Here is an 18,651-nt window from a genome sequence, read left to right as displayed (position 1 = left end):
CTGCAGAGATTGCATGGGGATAGGTGGAGACCTGTGACCCAGAAATGAGCTGGTCCAGCACTGGGCAATGCAAATACAGTGCAAGTCGCACGGGTCATGTCACATCTCCTAAGAGCTTAACAAGTGGAAAGAAATGCACACAAACAAAATTTTAAGAACTCATTAAATTTGTTGTTTGATAGTTTCATACGTGACAACAGTGCATTCTGGCTATGGTTACCATAGTTATGGTGACCATCCTGGTCATGGTTAGCATGACCCCTCTCATCTCTCTCCCACCCTTACTACTTATTGTCCACTTCCTCTTCCTTATGGGTCCCTTTCCCTCATCTTTTTCTTTCTGTTTTAAACTCACTGAATTTAACCAGGGCCATCTGTGTGGCCCTGGAGTTGGAGCTACCCACTAGAGCCTGGCTCAGCCATGGGTATACAGCTGAAGACAGGGGCTGCCCCTCTGCAAAAATCTATCAGTAGCCAGTAGTTCAGCAAAGAGGAATAGAGTCCCATAAACCCTCCATCCCATTTCCATAATGGACAGTTGTCAGGACCAATTTTGTATGGGCCTGTAAGCTCAGGTTTTCACCAGCTACGTGGAAACAAAGTCTAATAATATGTTTTGTTAAACCCAAAATATCCAAAGTATCATGTTCCCCGATTTACAATGAGGTTATAATCCAACAAGCACATGGGAAGTTGAAATTCTTAGTTGAAGATTCATCAGATACAAAACAGCCACCTTAGCGGAGCACACAGTCAGGTGAGTTGCTCTCTTGGTGGACAGCTGAGAGGTACAGCTTCTAGTCTCTGCCCAGCACCACCAGAATTATAAGACCAGATACAGCCAGCCTAGAACCAATTAACATTTGAACTGTGAGGCTGACCACAAGACACATGCCATTTTATTATAGACATAAAATGGGAAATCTCAGTTAGGACCATTGTAAGTTGTGGGTCATCTATACTATCACCTCAATATGTGATCCATACAGGACATGATTGAAGTGTTTGTGTGTTATGGAGTTACTAAGTCTCACACACACACACACACACACACACACACACACACACACACACACATTTCACAGTCTTCCATTGTGAAGTCCTTACCAAGGAACCCTGGAGGTTAAGCCTCAGGGGGCTATCTCACCCTTAAGCCAAGATTTTCCTCCATCAACTGTGACATGCCCCAACTGTATCCAGACAGGACGAGCAGCAGCCCCATGGAAGTGTCCTCAGCCACCTGGGTCTGTAAGCTGTACCCAGACTGTAAGCCACTAATAGAGCACTTCTTTTAAGTTCAGCCCTCAGTGCCAGGCACTGAACCAGCATAAGCAGTCAGCATCCCTCTGTGTGCACACAGATCTCATATTCCTGAAAGAACATTATGGTTTGGATCTTAAACGTGCCACGTAGGCTCATGTTTTGAGCATTCTACCCCAGCTGTTCGGTATGTCTCAACCCTGCCCCTACTCCTGTGCTAGGGATTAAGCCTAGAGCCTCATACGTGCTAGCATGTTCAGTAAACTAAATCACCAGCCTTCCTTTAATTTATTCTTTGTTTTAATTTTGAGACAGTATCTCACTAAGTTGCCCAGGCTAGCCTTGTATTCGTAGCACAGGCAGACTTTAAACCTATGAACCTGTTACCTAAACCTTACTGGCTTATACCAGCAAACTCAGCTATGGAATGGCTGTGAAAACTATGGAACCCTTCATGGCCCAGCTAGTAGAAATAGTTCACTAAGGGCAGTGGAAGTGTATGTTTCTCTCCCCTCTTCCTCCCAATGCTCTTGGATAGCAGACAGGTTACGGTGTGGAGCAAAAGGCTTGGATCAAGGGTGTGTAGTGTGTGGCTCACTAGTGTAAGGACGTTGAATGGTAGGAGGTACAGTGTAAGTGTTCTGTGCACTGGCTAGCTTTTTCATTTTATTATCAAACCAGGAAGATGCACCAGGCTCCCAAAGACACTGACAGAAATGATTCCCAAAGAAATCTTGATGCTGACACACACACACACACACACACACACACACACACACACACACACACACACACACAAAGTCATCCATGTCCAGGTCACAAGAGTAGAAGAATCAGGTGAATTACCTCATAATCTTTGCAGTGATGTGAGCTTCAAATAACCAGAGCCCAGCTATAGAAGCCATTGTGCACTGTCTTTGTTCCTAGCTTGTAACCATGTCTAGTTAACACAGACGCAGCACAGATTGAAGTCACTGTAAGATGAAGCTAGTGATCATCACGTGCATTGAGGCCACAGCCCGGCCATTTTTGCTCCCACCATTAAGCAGACACTCTGCCCCTGCTATGAGCTGACATTGCAGGGATGGGACATGGTCATACACTGCCTGAGGACAACTTTATTTACGATCCTGTTGAACGGACAAGCAAGCCTTGTTTTTCTAGACCATTCACAGCACCGTGGCTCACATAGCACCCATGAGTCTACATTTAGAATGGTGTCTTCATTCACATTCTTTCCACGCCGCTCATGGCTCCTGGGCTGGAAGACAGTGGTCACTTCTTCTTGGCCAGACCCCAGGAACCCTGCCAGCTCTGGGCTATGCAGACCCTGTGTTCTTGATCCAAAGCCCAACTGTTGTCTTTGCGGGGGGTGCTGTGTGTCAGTGTGCCCACGGTAACCAATGCAGATGTGGGGGTCCATGGCTTGGGGAAGATGGAAGCTTTTCCTGGGGCCGGTGGATTCTGAGGTGGTCAGCTGTGGTCTGGTTAGTATGCTCAGAAGTTCTTGTTAGATAGATGCCATTTTTTCTCTCCCAGAGTTGTTGACAAAGCTGCCTGTCACTCCTGCCCCCCCCCCCACCGAAGGTTCCCCTTGTCTCTTGTCAGTCACCCACTTCTAGCAAACAGTATCAGCTCTTGCCTAGGAGCACAGGTCACCGTTTCTGTGATCCCAAACCAGACATGAGGTCATGCCTGCCACCTGTGAGGCATTAAGAGTGACACTGAAGAGGGCAGGAAAGAGAGCTGGGGAGTCAGAGGCTTCACTGAACGATTCAGCTCTTGTTGCTCACTCAAGGCAAATTCCACGGGTAATGGGATTTAGCAGTCACTGTCGTCTAATGTTGGGATCGAGTGACTCTGGCCGTGCACAGATGACAAACGACTGATTATGAGTTGATTTATATGTGAAATGGGGAAAAACAATCACTAAAATATCAAATCTATGGTTGCCTTTGGTATTGCTTAATAGAACGCTCTGTTGTTTTTTTTTTTTTTAATTTAAAAAAGTAAGTTGGCTTCAGTTTTATTTAAAGGAAACTAATAAATGATAACCTAGATGGCTTAGGATGTCACAAAACTCATGGAAAAAAAAAAAGTAAATACACTACTAATACTTGGGTATCTCAACACTATATAGTCATGTATATATCTTAATTCCTTTGACATTTAACCCCACAGAGTAACAGGTATTCTTTCCAGTTTAAACATAGGTTAAACTGAGGTTTAAGGAAGAGTGTTTGGCTGTTGTTAGCTCATGGAATTAAAGTTCCGTGAGCCTCTGTATTGTTTTCACTCCCATTTCAAGTTGGTACCTGTCACAGGTGGATGGATAATACTGAAAGGTTCACATTGAGTCTTCTTCAAACCATCTCTGTGTGCTGAGCCAGGTAAGCACAGCCGAGCTCACCTTGAGGGCCTGATGTTCACAGACTAAGGTTCAAGGCTAGGACAGAGGTGGCTGTCCTTGAGGTGCCCACAAAGTCAGGACAGGCAGTTCACAAATAGATCCAGAGTATAGTACTCTGTGGGACTCCCCTAGGGCATTGAGCTCTGTATGGAGCCATGTGTTTGGCAGGACTGGACAGCTTGAGTCACTCGGACCACAGACCAAGGGAGCATAAAAGGGGACTTTAGTCAAAAGAGAAGACACTCTTGCATTGGATCCTGACAGTATGGGAGCTTTCACGGGACCAGCTTGAGGCGATGAGGAAAAGAAGGTGATGGAGGGCCATTTAGGGGTAGGGAGAATGACCCCAGGCATCTATAGAGAGGGCAGGTGTGAACTTATCTTGGGACTTTGGGGATGGACTAGGAGTCCTTCCCAGAGAAGAAGAGGGAAGCCCTGGGCTGATAGAAAAGATTTGTCATTGGTACTGAGGTTTTGCAAACACTGGGGTCAAGTCGTCGAGTGGACACTTACCTTGCATCTTTCCTGATAATTTCACATCCTTCTGCACCTCTCTCTTTGAAAGGACCAGCCTTCCCCCAGCCTGTGGCTGGCCAGATTATCTTGCTCCAAAAGCATGGCAGAGTATAGCTCCTTACTCGAGGAATGCAGGCTATGGTTGTCCAGAGCCGATGATGAAACAGGCTATTTCTGCCCTGGGACATCAGCAGGCCTCCAGCACTGGTTCCAAGGCGTACACTATCATGTTCCTAGCGTTTCTTAAGACAAATGTGTTTCTTCTCATCTTGAGATATTTTTATTCAAATCTAGGTTCTGGGATAGCCTTAGAAATCATTCTGAGCTGAGGCTGGAATCGTGGTGAGGGTCCAGCTAATCAGCAAACAATTTCCACTCCCCAAGTTATCTATTACTCGTGGCTGATCTGGATTTAAAAATAGCCTGTAGGGCTGTTTGTTTAATCTGACTGTTACTTGACACCACGCGGGTGTTGCTGCAGAGCTGACTGTTTGCCTCTTCCCCACCAAGAGCACTGTTTGGTTTCCCGGGGCCAGTCTCTGCTTGGGTAAGCTTCTGAGACTTCCATGTCTAGCAGCTTCTGGCCACTGAGTTTTGCCCAAGTGGGTAGCCTGGAGAGACTCGGGCAGTCTGAGTGCTGAATCCTCTTTCCTCTCCTCTCTGGGCAGCCCAGCTAAGGGGGAAGAAGTTTGGGCAACTGAGCAGAGCCGTGAACCCTCCAGATCCCAGGAAGGCCTGTGGAGCCAGCAGCTGGGACGCTCGCTCGCACGGGGAGAACGGAAGGTACAGTCTGCAAGGTTGAGGGAGTCTCAAGCCGACAGCAGAAGGGTGTCGGCTCTGGGAGGGGTCTAAGTGTGAAGGTGTGCCGCATGGTGTCTGTGGGGTAAGGACATACTGAGTGCTTGGGGTTTTAGAGGCCGAGTGTGTCTTATGAGCCATGAACAGAAGATTTAGAGCCTATATCTGTAACTTTGTCTTCCTATGGACCTGTTCGGGTGCTCGGCTCCTACACGGCAGAGTGAGCACATGCTTGTCGATACGTCTGATCCTTTCATTGCCAAGTGGGATCACCAGGGTCCCAGGTTTTACAGCGGAGTTGAAGGGGGTGACTCCTTTGTCACTCTCAGCTGTAACAGAGAGAGGCACTGGCTGTAGGGACACTTTCTGCCATTCTGACTTCTGGGCTTTGAAAACACGTGGGTTTCCAACACAAAGCCCTCAGCAGTCCTTAAGAAGCCCAGGGAGCCCAGCCAGAACCCACAAGTCAGACTGGCCCAATCAAAAGCCATCCTGCTTGCTTGCTTGCTTGCTTGCTTGCTTGCTTTCTTTCTTTCTTTCTTTCTTTCTTTCTTTCTTTCTCTCTTTTTTCCCTGATGGAGAAGAATTGGTAAGTGATGAGAACACTTTTAAATATGAATATATGAAAATTTAATAGTATCAAGAAATATTATTTAACACTTTAAAATACCTCTGTAAATACAGGAATCAGATGTGCAGGTTAAACAACATCTCCATTTCCAACATTTGAAAACAGTGGTGCCCTGTGCCTGGGAGCCTGGATTTGTAAATAAAGCTTTGCTGGCACACAGCCCAGCACATTCGTTTGCATACAGCCAGGCTGCCTTTACACACCTGCCCAGACCGTGCAGCGCGAAAAACTGAAATCAACTGTGTGATCTTTTTACAGAACAAGGTTGTTGACTGCTTGTGGGGCACGTGCTCTCAGAGCCGAGTAGAGTTTTAATCCACATACATCCGAAACAGCAATACAGTTCGTGCAAGGGAGTCTAAATAAATTCAAAACAAACACACAAAAAGACATGAAAGTAAGAAGTTTGAAGCATGAAGTTGATGAAAAGGGTCACAGGATGGAAAAGGAATGAGCCAGTGTAGTGGGGGAGGAACTAAGAAAATATATATTGTCAAAGGATTAAAAAAAAAAAAAACAAATTTAGAAAGAAAGAAAAAAGATAATCCTGGGACAGGCCTATCATGGCCAGCAGCATCCGGGCTCTGAAGTTTCCTCCCCGTAGACCTGCTTGTCAGTTCTGGATCACACCGGAAGTGTTCAGTTTTGCCCTGTGGGGTTGAGAGTTACCTTAGCCTTAGAGGCACCAGTCCTGTGGGGCATCCTTGTGGCCAGCGGAGCAGAGTAGATTGTGCTTATTTTGGAGTTTATAAATAGCCATCTCCGGGTGACCTGAGTCCAACCTGTGTCTGCCTCTAGGTCTCAGGGCTGAAAGCAAGTGTGCCTGCTTTTTTGGATGGCCAGAGGCTGGTAGAGATGGGAGCAAATGCTCACATTTAAAGAGGAAGTGCCCTGATAAAATGCTGGGTCGCTGAAGCAGAAAGACCAGAGTCTACAGGACACCAGGCAGCGGGAGCTATGAGGAGGCAGCAAGAAAGGCAGCCTCGTGGCCTCTGAGGAAGAGCCCATCTCCTTGGCCAGCAGCCTTTTCTCAGTGAGTGTCTGTGCTTCCTGCCTCTCTGCTCTTGACCGGACTAGCAGGGGGAAGCCCCATGTTCTGAAATAGCTTACTCCTCTAGTCTCGGCCTGTCTCGGTAACTGAGCCCTGCTGGTGATACCAAGGTTAGGCTGCTTTGCTTGCTGCCTTTTGGGGTTTTTAGTCTGCCCAGGATTACTGCAGAGGAGTGAGGGACTTTAAGGGAATATCCCTGAGGGCTGGTGTACAGGGCTGGTGTTCTCTTACCAAATCTAGCCAGTTCATAGCCCTAGTAATCCCATGGATTTTTATTTGTTTGTTGTTCTCACTTGTTGTTCTTAAAACATAAAACAGCCTTGAACTCCGAATCCTCTGTCTTTACTTCCAAAGTTCCAAGTTCAGAGGGTACAGAAGTGTGCCACCATGCCCTGCCCATTTTGCGTTTCATTTAGTTAGCTGAGAAAACTCCAAGGGCCTCTTGGCCTCTGGTTGATTCCCAGGGGCTTGCATGACAGGAGCTGATGGGAGTGGCTAGAGGGGAAGCCAAGGGATCGATGGAGGACAGAGATCAGGACCCAATAGGGAACTTGTGGAGTACATGCCAATGCTGAGTATATCACATAATGTAAGCCACAGTGTCCATGTGACCATAGCTGTATATGGGACTAGTACAATATGGGGAATATACAGCCTCCTGCAGTCAGGGGAAGGCAGAGCATGTTCTTGGCTTGAGGACCAGCCTCAGGTGATGGATGGATCTAAGGTGAAGCAAAATATATTCTTATCGGGGCCTGAGTAAGCTGACCTTAGAGGAATCTGACAGCTAGAGTCTGAAGAGCTCAACAAGTATCAGTGCTTCTCTCAGGACTTGGGAGAGTGTTCTCACCCCGCTCTCCAAGGCCCAGCTCAGACAAGATGTGAGCCAAGGGCAGCATCCAGGAAGGACTCCCAGAAATGGTTCCCAGTGTTCACACCCAGCTTCTGGTTCTTGGCAGTGTACTGCAGTCCATTGTTGTTGTGATTACTGTTGTTTTAATCTTTGGTTTTGGAGGTTTGGGAGGGCAGTTGTTTTTTGTTTTGTTTTGTTTTGTTTTGTTTTTCTTTGAGAGGTCCCTTTTTTCTGGAACTGCCTGGCTAGGTGGAAAGACAGATATTACCTCAGCCATTTCTCATCTTAAAGCTTTTGCCCAAAGGAAGGAGAGAGTTCTGGGCTTCAGTCAGTACATCTGGAGGCAGTTTTTCCAGATCATTCCCTAGCCTCTGTGCCATGAAAGGAAGCTGCTCTCACACCTGGTACTGTGAACGTCACTTTTGAGGAGCGGGTGATGTTGTAGCAGCCCCTTAACTGGCTGTCCTAAGACTACCAGGCCATATAGAGCATTGTGTTGGGGGTGGGGGTGTCAAAACCTGGTTATTTGTAGCTCTAATAAGCTAGGCTTGGTCACTTGTCCTCAATGGGCCAACTAGTTCTGGTGATTAGAAGAGATTTAGTCAATGTGGCCACATTGGAAAGAGGAACAAAGAGGCCTGGTGATCCCCCAAGTTATATTTAGAAGTCCTGATATGAAGTTTTAAGTTTAACTATTATGTGCATGCCCAGCTATCTCTGTCAATAGAACAAGAGACTCCTAAGTTTTAAGATAAGGTTTAAAATCATTGACTGGTCATTGTCTAGCTCTGTCCTCTACGGCAGTCTAAGTTGTCATAGCTGTATGAAATCTCCCTGAGAGATCAGATTTTTCTCCAGCCCAAGTGCTGCAGAAGACAATACACAAGGCCACACCCAGTCCTCAGTTTCCACACCACAGCCTCCATTCAGTGGCTAGTGGCTAACTACATGTGCCCAGCAGACGAGGCCTTAGTATGTCTGGGTTCATTGTTGAGGTCACCCAGCATCGTAAGTCTTGGGCTCCCCTTCATAGAAGCAGACATTGAGGTTTAGAGAGGTTAAATAACTTGCCCAAGGATGCACAAGGGGTGAGGAAGACCACCAGAAGAGGTCTATCCAAGACCAAGAGAAGCCTCTGGAATTTTGCTCAGCCCCAGGTCAGTGGAGAAGCTTTCTGTCACTGCTGTCCTGATCCATCATAGTCAGGGTTAAGGGTAGACATGAACTTGAGATAGATAGATAGATAGATAGATAGATAGATAGATAGATAGATGGATATCTCCAGGCCACATTGTATCCTGTGGTGAGATACAATGTGGTGAGGCCACATTGTATCCCTTGTACTGAATCCTGACTCCACATGAATCTACTGGTACTCTTTGCTCTCCACCTGTTCTTTTCACAACCTCCCAGGGAGGTGAGGATCACTGCAGCTGATTGGGCAGAGGCTCAGAGTGGTGAGGTGGACTGTCCAGGTAACTCAACCAGTGCTCACAGGGCTGGGAGGCAGAAGCACTGCTCAGACAGAGCTGTGTAGCGCAGAGCCATGGGTCTGAGTCTTGACCTCTACTTCCTGGCCATAACCTTAAGGGAGTTCTTCAACCTCTCTGAGTTACAATTTCTCTGTCTAAAAACTTTCAGCACCAAGCCTACCTAACCTGCCAATTGGAACTCCAAACAAGATCATATATATGAAGTGTGTGGTAAAGATCAAGAGTTAGACAAGTGCAAGGGCAGATGGCCAGGAGCCCCCTTAGAGTGCTGGTACCATCCTTTTCCCAGGGGAGGCAATTGTCCTCCAAGAGGGTAGAGAAGACTCTCTGGTTCCCCCTCTGCTTTGCTGAAGAGGTATTGTTTGGGCCAACCTTTCTATCCAACCTGGCAGACTTTCAGGGGTCCCGCTCTTCCTTGTCTGGATACCTTCTGGGGGCTGGAGAAAGGATGGTTGCTGGGCAGTAAATTATTCCCAACATAACCACATCCTGTCCTAAGGAAGCATCCCCATCTGCGTCAGCATATGAGTGTGCTGGGAAATGGCACCAGGGTAACCAAGGTCTGTGGCATGGGACCCCCTCTGCACAGACTCTACAGAGTTAAAAGTGGTTCCCATGGATGCCAGGGGGCTGGGAGGACCAGCATGCCAGCATACCAGCACCAATGGAGGCTCAGACAAACAAAAGTTTGTCCAAAATCTGTTGTGTTCTGAAACTATAATCCCTCAAGGCAGTGTTTCCATCTATACAAGATGCTAGAGAGTTCCAGAGTCCTTGAGTCTCATGTTTTGGTGGGCAGATGCAGGGAAGAGGACATTCTGTGGTCAGAGGTCCTAAAATCAGCTCCTGGGAGACTCAAACGTGAAACCATAGCACGGGGCTATGAGTTTCACTACAGTGCTGAGAAGATGCTCAGCCTATGCAAGCATCCTAGAAGGTGCTGGAGACTTTCACATGCATGATACATGTGGTGGGAGCCCCTCCCCCTCAGCAGTGCCAGGTCTAAACCCCACACCACCAGGTACTAAGCATCTCTAGGTTTCACATTCCTTCTCCATAAATAAAGTTCCCAGTGCAGTCATTGTATTAAATGACAATAAATATTGATGGTATTGGTGCCATGTAATGTTGACCTTGTGTTAGGTGCACAGCAAATGAAAATGTCTCTCATCCCTCCATTTGGTCCTTTGACAGGTAAATGCCTTGGCCTTGTGCTAGGCACATTCTCTGTGGGGACTGTGAGCACACAAGCACACAACCCTGCCCATAGTCTACCATCAGGGGAAGTCTGCCTTTCCCCAGGGAAGCTTATTTGACCTTGTCAGTTATAGGGTTGGGACTTCGGGTTTCCAGTCTCCACTCAGATGAAAATAGGTATAAACGGGGGTGGTTTGTACTGTCCCTATTTTACAATGACAGATACGAGACATGTGCAGAATGATACTGTCATAGAACCAAGCTTCTGGCTCTTCCCAATAGCCCAGAACTGCCTCTGCAGCTCCTTTCTGACACTGATTTCTGCATTTTGAGTCCAGGGCAGGATGTCCATGGAGAAGGTGGAAGGGAAGTATAGATAAATGTGGAGTCTATACATGAACAGAGCCAGATGTCACCCCTAGGGGACTTTGGTCTACAGTGGTCAATTCCCGAAGCCCTGCTAAGAATGCCTCCACAAGGCACCCAGCATTAGCTCCACAACTTCAGAAAAGACTGAGGCTCTAAGACAGTGGTTCTTACCTTCCTAATACTACAGCCCTTTAATACGGTTTCTCATGTTGTGGTGACCCCCCCCCCCCCCCACCAACCAAAATCACTTTTGCTGCTACTTCATAACTGTAATTTTGCTACTACAAGTCCTAATAAGAACATCTGTGTTTTCTGGTGATTTTAGGTAGCCCCTGTGAAAGGGTCATTTATTTGAATCCCCAAAGGGGTTGGGACCCACAGATTGAGAACCTTGGTCTAAGGCGTGTAGTCATTCAGTCATAGTTATAGTGTTAAGTAGCCTTGCTAGACTGACACCAAGACCCCATGTAGAAGCCTGTACTGGTGGACCCCTCATGTCTTAGAAGCAGTGTGGCCCTCTTCTGGTGACATCCTTGGCATCAAGCATGCAGTTTGGATGAATGGCAAGGTGATCAGATCCTCTTTGGAAAGTACAGGTTGATCAAGACTCATCCCCATTCTGACAAAAGCACAAAGAAGAGAATCACAGATGGTCCAGAGGCCTCCAGTTCTGCCTCTGATGCTAGCTCCATCACTCCTGTAAAGGTAGATGGACATCTCTGACTCTGAAGGGAATGGAGGCCCCTGCCGCTTGGCATCTGCACCTTCAGAGATGTGGAGGGGGGAGCACCGTCAAAAGGAGGGTGATGCCATGAACTCCTCCTCCCTAATGCAGCAGAAATACAGAAACTCAGCTCTGGCCAAGTCTACCAGGCACTCAGAGGACTGACATCTCGTGCTGCCCTGTCTGAGGTGGGCAAGAGCACTGTGAGCGAGTGCAGCTGCTCGCTGGAGGGCAAGCTTATGCAAGTGAGACACCACTCAAAAGCACTCACAGCTGGAGCCTGCTGGGACTCAGAAGTATTCCAGATTCCCTTGCACCTTGCAATGCCTGCTGTGCACACCTGGGCCCAACTCTGCTTTGGGGACATCAGGCTGCCATCAGGAAATAAGCCAGTCAACAAATCAGCACATAGAACCCAGAGAGCAAAGCCATAAACCTGCTTGGCCTGCCATGGTCATAGGGGATCCAGAGTAGAAGCTGAAAGGAGACAGGCTGCAGGAGACCCCTCCATCCCAGACTAGCCCTCCCTTCCTTCCCCCTGACTTCTCATTTCTCTTGTGACTGGATCCTCCCTTGCTTGGGTCTGTGATGCCTGGAATCAGTAGCTTCAAGTCCTGGTTACACTAGCTACAGACTCAGCTCCAGGTCTAGGCAATGATCCTACATTTCTGGAAAACTGGTCCCTCTAGAAATTGTAGTCTGGCAACCCAGACAGAATGAACTTCATGTTCATGCAGGCTGAGCTGTATGATGGAAATGACCCTGCCCCCCCCCCCCCCCCCCCCCCCCCCCCCCGGCTATCTCCATCAACAACAGGCCTGAGGCAGTAGTAGAGATTACACAAGTATAGCCAGTGCCCAGTGTCTGGCAAGTTCTAGTCAGCTTCTGTCTTCATCCAAGATCCCGGCAGTGTGTTGGGTGTTTTCCTGCTGCAGGGCCGAGAGACCCATTTATGTGTGATTGCAGTTAGTGAATGATGCAAACTTAAGCCAAGCCAGTGCTGCCATTGGGACCTGGTGCCAACACTGTGAGGAGCCTATACTCCACTAGATCACTGGGTCAGTCTGAGAGTTCCTGGCTTTCACCACTTATCTCCTAGCTTGAGAGTTACTCAAATCAGGCCAGGCCTTGAATACTATAGTGAGTTTGCTTTCTACTGTTATGATAAACACCATAATCAGAGGTGACTTGGGGAGGGAAGTGTTTATGTCATCTTACAGTTCTCAGATCATTCTCCACCACTGGGAGATGCCAGGGCAGGAACTCACGGAACTCAGGAACCTAGAGGCAGGAACTGAAGCACTGCTCCTTGTAGCTTGCTCACAACTTTTTTATACAACTCAAGACCGCCTGCTGGGGGTGGCACTGCCACCCTCCCACATAACTCGTTATTCGAGCTAATCTGATGAACTGAAGTTCTCTCTTCCCAGATGACTCTAACTTGTATCTAGTTGACAAAACACCAACCAGCCAGGTTTAAAAATAAAATGTCAGATGCAATAACTCTTCTACAAATCAATGCTGTGTGTTTTCACACATGCTTGACAACCTCAGAGAGAGAGAGAGAGAGAGAGAGAGAGAGAGAGAGAGAGAGAGACAGACTAATGCCACTAATGCCACCCAAAATACAAAGCAACCTTTACCAAGATTCCCAGTTCCATGGGAAAAGGACTCTGGTCTCAGATCGGCCCTGTCCAGACTGTATCTCCAGCACCAGATATGGAGCATATAGTAAGTACACTAACCAGCACTAAGTGGATAAATGCCTCAAAAGGCTTGAGGTGCCACTCACAAGAGCCTTTTCTCAGCAGAGTTTACATCTCTGAGTTTTAAAGTTGAAAGGGATTACAAGGACACATCCATTTAGACTTCAGGCTGATAGTGGAAGACAATCACCATAGCACCAGAGAGAAAGCCCCTGAGGCTAAAGTTAAGGTATTATTCAGATCCAGGTCTCCAGAGCCTTAAACAAGGGACAAGCAAGGACCCTGGAAGCTTTCCCCAGTGTAAGATGGAAAGAAAATCCACTGAGTTCTATCAGTGACTCGGCCAATATAGGTTTATACAAGGGTGCCCCAGGCCTCCCACCCTGTGGACACCCTGCTTCTCTCCACCTTCTCTCCACTCCTGAAGGAGCCCACCTATTTGGCCATTTTATCATTCTCTGATATAGACTGGATGTTTGTGTCACCCAAAATGGATATGGTGAAACCCTAATTCCTTATGGGCTAGTGTTTAGAGGCAGGCCTGTGAAGGATAATTTAGTTAGGTGGTTGGAGTCCTTATGAATACCTTTAAAAGAGAAGACCAGAAAGACACCATCACCATGTATAGATAGATTAAGAGGATATCCATTCACAACCAGGAATAGAACCTCACCAGATAACATGTCTTCCATCACCTTGAGCCTGAACTTCCCAGACATAAGAGCTTCAGTGTTGGTACTTAAACCACCCATATAGTATTTCTCCTCTAAAAGCCAAGCCAACTAGGACCGTCCCCTTCAGAAGTATAAAACATAGACAAGGGCCTCTGAAGCCACAGGGCTGTCTGGATTTGCACATAGAATGCAAGAGCCTGGCCAGTGGATGAGCAGCAAGTCATGGCCTACAGTGAGGGGCTGGGCTGGGCTGGGCTGGCAGAGACTCTGTATTCACTTAGGTTGGGATGAGGCTTCCTAGCCGGGGACAAATGAGTGAACTGTCATGACTCACTCCTCTAAATGGCTCCTTGTGGTATGCATGAGCTGATTCCTCCAAATAGCACCCCAAAAGCCCAGCAAGAGGAATCAATTCCAATTTCCCAGGACCTTCTGGGTGTGATAAAGTTAACCTGTCATGTCTTCTGTCTTCCTGCTTCCCCTTACTAAGAACGGAAAATACCATTCAATTAAGGCGATTACATCCTCCCAAAGATGTTGGACTTGGAAACCACACCACAGGCAAGTGGTCAAACCAGTGGTAGAACAAACCCCAGAGGCCTCCTGTGGCAAGCAGCAAGCCTGGGGAACAGAAGACATCCGTACCATACCAGGCAGCAGAGAACGGGCTCTGGGCCAACGGAGCCAGCCCCAGCCCCAGCCCCAGCCCCAGCCCCAGCCCCAGCCCCAGCCCCAGCCCCAGCCCCAGCCCCAGCCCCAGCCCCAGCCCCAGCCCCAGCTGGACAGAAGTCAGCCCCGTGTCCCCGTGGCCCAGTAGCATGGAACCTTTTCCAAACAGAGGGACCCATGTTCCCAGCCATATCAGCTCTTGTGGCTCCCAGGAAGAAAGCTGAGATGGCCAGGAATGTGAAATGAGCAGCCTCCTTTTCTCCTACACTGTCAGTTCTTCCCCGAGTCTCACCCAGGAGCCAAAAGTAGCAAGGAATCCCCCCTCCCCCACCATACTGCCCCGGGATGCAGCCCCTAGAACCTGAGCCCCATCTTCTCAGTTTCTTGCTGTAGAAAACACAAAGGAATCCAGTAGTAACTGGAGCTGAATGGGAGCCCCAATTCTTCCTTTTCTTTACATGCTGTGTTATATTAGGCAGCATTCTGTACCTCTCTGTGCCTTCTGTCTCCACCTATAAAATGCTGACGAGGCTCTGCTCAACTCTTATCAAAACAGTTATGAGAATCAAGTGAGATACAGGGTGCCAAAAAGAGCCAAGAGCCACAAAGTGTGTTCAGGAGTGTGCTGTGCTCTGTCATCTTAGGACTGATACAATGCTGGCTTCCTCTGACTGTAATCTGCTTTGGGGTCTATGAGCTGTAAGACTCCAAGTGCCAGACTGAAATACCAAGAGGGCAATGGCATTTGAATTTCAGAATAACTTTTGGTATAAACATTTTCCACCTGAATATATGTGAAATTTAAAGGGTGTTTACTAACTGTCTGAAATTTGCATTTCACCAGTCATCTCAGACTTTAGTCTGCTCGTTCTGCCCAGCCTAGAAAAGTCAGGTCTCCTACTATGTCCCCTGGTCTGTGTGGATCTGAGAGTCATGTGGCCTGGGTGCCCAGCCCACCTCTATCTCCCACTACCTGGAAGGCACAGAATGTCCGTGTTGCCTCTCTGAGGCGCTGCTGTCTCATCCCAGAAGTGACACTGACAGTATATATGAATGATGACATGCAAGCTGGGACCCCCACCCTGGAGTCACCCATCAGGGCTCTGTACTCGTGGGTGGGACAATTGTACTCGTCATTGTGTGGAGTGAAAGAGTGGCTGGCTATAGGTGGAGCTTCTGGAACTAAAGGTAGACACACACAAGTCTCCACACCTGGCCACCTCTTGTGTTCTCCATCTGGGATATAGGGAGGTCAGGGCACTTCAGCAGAGGCTGGACTGTGTGGCACTCTCAGGCCTGGGTTAGCAGCTGGCCTGATCCCTGAGGGAGATGTGGAGAGCATGAGGTATCTGAGCTCTCAGCCTGCCCCCTATCTGTGTATCACACACACCAGGATGCTTGTCAACACAGACATGCTCCCCACCACATCCCCAGACATACTCCCCACCACAGCAGCTGACAGCTTTTGCACAAGGCAAGCAAGGCACTGGGCCCAGGGTAGAGGAAACATAGCAAATTGGCCTCACTCCAAAGATCTCCAAATGTTAGAGAGGCAGATTCATACAGAAAATATGGGATGGAACAGAAAATGTAACATAAAAGAAATGGATTCTACAAGGAGTACACCAGATGGGGACATGGCAAGAGGTTGTTCAGGGACAAAGAGAGACATTCTCTGTAGAGGGACAACTGCTCAGACGAACCTTGCTAGGACATGTGTCTGCAGATCCCCCAGCCAGTGGGTGGCAGGCCAGGGCAGTCAGAGACACAGATTGGGAAAGACACACTGGTCCTTCTGAGTGTGCAAGAGGTCTGGCAGGATATAGCGGTGCAATGACAGGTCACCTTGAGACAAGGTGAGAGCATCCCATACTTAAATGGCACCATGAGTACAGAGTGAATGTTAGTGCTCAGCTGGTCCAGTGTGCACCGTCACACTGGCTTCTTTGATATGTTCTTACTCAAAGAGACAAACTTTCATAAAGAAAAGGCACAATATCCCGAGTGTGCTTCTCCCCATCTGGTTTAGTGCATCAGTCACCAGTCTCACGTTGGTGTCTGGCAGGGGTGTGTCTGCAGTGTGCCATTGTCTGCCTGGGAACCCTGACTCCCCAGTGTTCTCTGGAGCTCTTCAGGGTTGACTGTGGCATTCAGGGCAGATGGCCCACTGTGCGTTCTGATACCCACCATTATATTGGTATCATTCGATGACCATCAGCAGTGTGGCTGTCAAATGGATTCAGAAGGAGTTGCCAAACACTGGCCACTCCAAGGACATCAAAGCTACCCCAGCTTGGAGCACTAAAAGAAGAGAGTTGGTGAGATTGTAGGGTTCCTCTGAGTTCTCCCTGAACGTAATTCTGACCTATACAATGTGAATGGGTGCCTGGAACCCAGCTGTCCTGTGAATGAGCTCTAAGGATAACCCAGTTAACTGTCCTTTGACCAAAAGGAAACTTTGTATGCTTGGAGGATTGGAATTAAATAAATAAATAAATAAATAAATAAATCCCACTTGGATATAAAAATTGTCTAGTTTGGAATTCATGAGACTTTTGTGATTCTCAGCTTATCAATGAGTCACAGAAAGAAATCTATCCAAGTCCATTGGATAAACAGAGTCGTGGCAGGAGTGTGACATTTGCTCATGTGTGTAAGACAGCTTGTGCTGTGGATGTGAGGGAGACAGTTTGGGAAGCAAGAGAGATGCAGTAGTGGTGAAGCACACAGACTAACAGGACAGACACATGTTAAATATCAAGTCATGAGAGCCAACAGTTGCAGATAGAACAGCACTGTAACAGAGATAATCAGAGCCTGTCACAGGAGTATGTGATGCAGTGGTTCTCAACCTTCCCAATGCTTTGACCCTTTAATACAGTTCCTCGTGCTGTGGTGTATTATTTTCATTGCTATTTCAACCATAGCATTATTTTCATTGCTATTTCATAACTATAATTTTGCTACTGTTATGAATTATTATGTAAATATCTGATATGCAGGATATCTGATATGTGACCGCTGTGAAAGGGTTCTTCAACCTCAAAGGGGTGAAGACTCACAGGTTGAAAACGCTGATATAATGGGAGGCATGAAGTGGCCTCAAGAAGCTGACTTTTTGATGGGACACATAATCCAGGGCTCTGAAGCATGTGCATGAGCTAACCAGTTAGCAGGCACAAGAGGGAAGAAAATAATTCCAGGTTCAGAAAATAAAGACCTCATGGTTAGAGCTTCACATGGGATGTTGAAGAAGCTGAGAAAAATCCATGGGAGATGAATAGTCCAACATGAGTATTCTTGGAAACTTGAAAGCCACTGAGGCTTCTAAACAAGAGGCTGACATATCAGACTTTATTTCTAGAAGCTGGATGGAGGGTAGGAATATCTCTCCTGCAGTAGCCCACAAGAACCATGATAGGACCCAGTGCGGCGACTAACATGGAAATAGATAGTAGAAAATGGGGTAAAGAGATCTTTAAAATGAGTCTCAGATGTTGAGAATCTAGAACAGTGGGTAAAGAGGATCTGAGTTCAAGTCTCCAGAACCCATGTAAAAAAAAAAAAAAGGTAGCGAGCACGTGTCTGTAATTCCTACAGTAAGATGGGAGGCAGAAATACGATAATCCCCAGAAATTCCCAGGCCAGCCAGTCTGGCACACACAGTACAAGTAGTTAACAAGAGACCCGACCCTTCAAACAAAGTACAGAGTAAGAAGTGACTCCTGGGATTGTCCTCTGATCACCACATGAGCTCTGCAGCAAGCACACAACTGCACTCAAATCTACACACACAGAGAGAGACACACACAATGAATCTCAGGGCTAAGAAATGGAGAAAATGGGGGACTCAGGAAGAAGAAGAGAAGGGAGTTGCTTGTGTTTCTGAGGTTAGTGGAATTCCCAGAGACAGCACCTGGGTGCTTCTTGAAACGTGTGAGTTTGGAGGGAGAGAGCCACAGGCTTGGAGCTGGCTGGCTGGAGCTTTGGGCTGGAGCCAGCCACTCAGCTGGGTCTGGATACAGCCTGGTATATAGATGCTCAGATGTGAGCAGAGTCACAGTTACCAAATTTCAGGGGTCATACCCTATGTCCCAATGAGTCAAGTTCAGTCATCCATCCCCAATAAGCCAACCAAAGGTACCACATTAAGAGTGAAACACAGAAAAGGTACTTTTATTCCATGTGGCATGTTGGGAAGGGGGACAAAGATATCCAGCAACTTCCCCAACTCCATCTTAGGGAGTTCTGACATGAGGATAGTTTCAACAGAAAGCAAGAGCTATGCATAACTGAACAG

At 47.5% G+C, this 18,651-nt stretch overlaps 1 protein-coding gene across 4 annotated transcripts in view; it reads left to right on the top strand.

The window, feature by feature from the left end:
- C3H10orf71 (chromosome 3 C10orf71 homolog) overlaps window positions 1–18,651 on the top strand; it is a 47,264-nt gene that overhangs the window by 17,661 nt on the left and 10,952 nt on the right. Inside the window, exons 1-3 of one of the 4 annotated variants that reach the window (XM_076931442.1) lie at window positions 4,651–4,733; window positions 4,855–4,969; window positions 6,414–6,648. The gene's annotated coding sequence lies outside the window, so the exon portion shown is untranslated. Of the gene's footprint in view, window positions 1–4,650; window positions 4,734–4,854; window positions 4,970–6,413; window positions 6,649–18,651 lie in introns of those variants that run through there. The other 3 variants (XM_076931441.1, XM_076931440.1, XM_034498450.3) reach the window with 3 other exon arrangements.

This window comes from Arvicanthis niloticus, chromosome 3 (assembly GCF_011762505.2).
Source record: "Arvicanthis niloticus isolate mArvNil1 chromosome 3, mArvNil1.pat.X, whole genome shotgun sequence".
NCBI lineage: Eukaryota > Metazoa > Chordata > Mammalia > Rodentia > Muridae > Arvicanthis > Arvicanthis niloticus.
The sequence above is the reverse complement of the archived record's forward strand: the minus strand, read 5'-3'. Positions and strand labels throughout refer to the sequence as shown.